General features: G+C 42.1%; 1 long non-coding RNA gene across 1 annotated transcript; it reads right to left on the bottom strand.

Annotated features, from left to right (window-relative positions):
- Positions 1–445: 445 nt before the first annotated feature.
- LOC145430154 (uncharacterized) lies at positions 446–3,971 on the bottom strand. Its single transcript, XR_013910579.1, has 2 exons — positions 1,835–3,971; positions 446–1,698 (listed from the first exon to the last, which is right to left on the bottom strand). It is a non-coding gene; the product is annotated as an uncharacterized LOC145430154 (long non-coding RNA).
- Positions 3,972–4,204: the final 233 nt, after the last annotated feature.

The raw sequence follows: 4,204 nt of genomic DNA, 5'->3' as shown, positions 1-4,204 counted from the left end.
GAAAACCTCATCTTGGTACTAAAGTTTTTTGACGATTTCAGTCTAAGATATGTATGTGAATGCATTTGCCTCGCTGTTGCTTTCTGTGCCTGGCGGTATTAACCAAGCTGTCAGTGCACGAGTAAAAACGGCTGCAAGAGAAGTCCAAGCCAACAGCCTCATGTATATACACATCGGGAAATCTTTGCTAAACACATGCCCTTAAATATATGAGCCCACTGTTTTGATTTCTTTCATCCACACTGAAAACCAGACAAGTAAGCAAATAGTATGGAGTCTTAAGCAATTTTGATCCATTTGTTGTCCAGTGAAATTGATCAAATCTTAATAACTAATATGTTTTACAAGGAAAGGCAGGGCACCATTAAATACTAGTGATTACTTGTAAGCAGCTTTGATATATGAAGGTATTTTAAGTAGTGAAACTGAACAGTCGTGGGGGAAATAATTAAAAGTTGAGCTTTAATAATTTCAAAACAGTTGCTGTTGGGGTCTAAAGCTAATGTTCCATTCAAACAGGGGAGACAAAAGCTATTTACAGTTTTTCTCAAATGCTAAAACACATTTCACAAACGTTTCCACCATGTTCCCCAATGTCTAAACACAACACCCTTTTCTAAAGCTACATAAACACAACCACACCTTCCCACTGCAAAACTCAAACTTTCACACCAAAAGAGCAGCTCGAAGCTTTAAAAAATGTAAACACTATACACATCATTACACACTACAGCAAAACAATTGAAAACACAATGCTCAATTTGTGAGAAGGTTCTTTGTTTCATAACTGCCAGTGCATATTTTCAGATACAGTAATAGATTGTCGTAGATCTCTGCAGAGGATTAGGCATTTAGATTTGTGAGTTTCATATGAAGAGTATAAATCTATAGAAAATCCTGCATGTACGTACACTACTGTAACACAACTCAATGCAAAAACAGAATCTACTGCACACAGCAGTACTCTCGGAAACATGATCAGGGTGTGAAGTTTTTTTATTTACGTTATTCACACCACACACACGCCACAATCACTGTGCGGCATCATGTCGCTGAGCTGCATCGGGCCACATCACCTCATCCACATCGCAGGCTATATTGGAAAAAACTGTGGGAAAAACGCCCTGGAATGGCGAATCCATCCTTAGAAGGCCTCCGCTGGGATGTCAACACAGGCCAGCTCCATTGCCCTTAGGAGGTTCTCTCTTGTGTATGGTTGTCTGTCATAAACCTTCCATCTCCACGATGAGAAGAACTCCTCTATAGGGTTTAGGAAAGGGGAGTAGGGCAGACAGACGTTTAAAAAGTGGTCACTGTTGGTGGTGAACCACTCTCTGATTTGTTTTTTTCTGTGGAAGCGGACATTGCCCCAAATGATCACATAAATGCGATGTGCGGGCCCAGGATGGTGTTGTTGGCGGCCCAGGAGGATGTCTTTTAGCTCCTCTTGGAAGGTGAAGAGACGTTGGGTGTTGTAAGACCCAAGGACAGCATGCCGGTGGACAAGCCCCTCCGAACCCATGGCCGCACAAAGGGTAATATTACCCCCCCTCCCTCCCGTTGGCCAGGGATCTCAGTGATGGCTCTTTGGCCAATGATGTTACAGCCTCTTTGCCTTCGTTTCTGCAGGTTGAAACCAGCCTCATCCAGGAAGAGTTACTCATGAGGTCTGGCCATCGCGTCTAACTGTAATATCCTCTGTAAAAATGTGAAATTGCACAGGTGTTCAGAACAACAATTAATCAGGTAGCACAGTATTGTCCAGAAGTAATGTAGGCCACTGAGCAACACAGTATGTCCACTAACTGTACTGTGAACATGGATGTATACTTACTCGCACATATTCGTAACGTAGGTCTTTGTGCCGCGCAGAGTTGCACTCAAAGGGAACCCTATAGACCTGTTTCATCCGCGTCTTTTTGCACCGGAGAACTCGGTCTATTGTGGCCAAGCTGACATCATCAATGCTCTCAAAGTTGACATTATTGGCAATGACTTTGTCTCTGATCTCCCGGAGTCTGATGAGGTTGTTCCCACGAACCATATCCACAATGAGGGTTTCTTGTGCCGCTGTAAATATAGCAACCCTCCCACCTCTATGTGGCAGTCTTTCAACTCTAAAGAAAGAAACGTGTTGTCAATTGACATGTGTTACAATGCAGTCACAACTGATCTGAAACCTATAAACTACTTAACTGTATTGTGACAAAGAAAGAAATCGAGTACAATACCTGTTGTGTTGTCTGAATGCCCTGATAATGGTGGCCACGGTGAACCTACTCAGGTTTGGACGGACTCTTTGTCCTGCTTCAGCCATTGTCATGCCATGCATGGTCTAGGGCTACGTTCACACTGCAGGTCTTAATGCTCAATTCCGATTTTTTGATCAAATCCGATTTTTTTGTCTCCTCGTTCACACTACAAATAAAATGCGACAGCAAACGCGCTCTAGTGTGAACGCTCAAAGCGGCCCGCATGCGCAAAAGAAGATGTCACACACAACGCGCTCTGTTTAGACCAAGAACAAACAGTATTGTTTGACTGATGGCCGTTAATATAAAGACTTCGGACTTTACGTTTCCCAATTTTTGCTTTAAGTTATTTTGTTATTTACATAATAATGTAAATAACCTAATAATGATCCTTATTGCTGTTTAAGAGAGGAGCGGTGCTTCAAAGGATAGCTGCAGATTTCTGTCAGAATCTGCAGATTATACAGTACAAATAAAATGTTTACGTTGTCTTCCCAACAGTTTCACTGACATCTACACTGGATGGCTAGGAAGCGTTCGCGATGTCTTCTCGGGCGCTGATAATTGGCTTCAGTCTTGTGTCGGTGACGTAAAAGGCGGATTTAATGCGACTTGACCGTTCACACAGCAGTCGCTTTCTAAAACATCAGATATGTATCGGATTCAGTACCACATACGAAAGTGACCCAGATCGGATTTGAAAATATCGGATTTGCGCCGTTCACACTGTCATAGCATGATCGGATATGGGTCGCATAGGGTCAAAAAAATCGGATTTGATGCGCTTTCGCCTGCAGTGTGAACGTAGCCAATGACTGTTGCTCGCATCTCGTCCATAATGATGGTGCGAGGTTGTCTTGCTCTCCCTCCTGGACCTTCTCCTCTCCCATGTTGGCCTCCTCCTCTTCCTCCTCTCATTTGAACTCCTCTTCCTCATTGGCCTGCTCCTCTTCCTCCTCTCATTTGAACTTCTCTTCCTCGTTGGCCTGCTCCTCTTCTTCCAGGGCCAGCTCTTCTCCCTCCTCTGCATCGAATTCCTCTTCCCCTGACTCCATTGTGTTTGTTTGGAATCTTCAGCATACTGTGCACTCTGAACTTGCTTTTATACATGTGGTCACAGCATTAGCAACAGGTGTCTTCAATTTTGAGTCGTTGTGTGTAATGAATGATGCCAGGTGTGTTCATTGTGTTCAAATATTGCTTACTGTGGCAAGCAAGTTGCATCACATGAGCTTTCATTTGAGAATATGATGTTTTTAGATTTATGACAACGGAGGACTGTGTTTTGCGAATTGTGTCTTCATGTGACATGTGTTTATGATTTTGGTAAATGATGGCTACATTTAGTAAATGTGTTTAGACAACTGGTCATTTGGTTAAGAGGATTGGCTTTTGTGTTTAAGCATTTGAGAAAAACTGTAATATAATAAATCTAACACAGAAATGTAGCAGTTTTACTTTGAAAATAAAACCACAGCAAATATTTGCCATATTGTCTCAAGGAACATTCATATGCACTTAATTAGCACAGCGATCTGTGTTCACTGGAAGCATTTAGTTAAACAACAGGAAATAGTATTGTATGCAGACACCAGAACAAAAATGTTACCAGAGACATTTTTCCAAGACTAGTTAAAGACTAGTCCTGAACAACATTCTGACTGCTTCAGATAATAAGCAAATCTGATGAATTCAGTTGGACAAATCCACAAAGAGAGGTGAATATCAGAGTAACAACAAAGGTCAGCTAATCACAGAACAATTTACTACGTGACTTACTTTTACATAATTCTTTTACCCATGCTGCAATCCTAGGAATCCTCAAAGGCTAAATCCCATTTTAACCCCTGAGGCTATTTTTTGATTATCTGATGAGAACTGAGAAGTTCTTACTGCAGCATGCTCGGTGAAGGGCAATGGCAGCCGTCACCATGGAATAGCAGAACTTACAA

This window comes from Astatotilapia calliptera, chromosome 7 (assembly GCF_964374335.1).
Source record: "Astatotilapia calliptera chromosome 7, fAstCal68.1, whole genome shotgun sequence".
Lineage (NCBI taxonomy): Eukaryota > Metazoa > Chordata > Actinopteri > Cichliformes > Cichlidae > Astatotilapia > Astatotilapia calliptera.
Note: the sequence above shows the minus strand (reverse complement) of the source record. Positions and strands in the feature narration are given on the sequence as shown.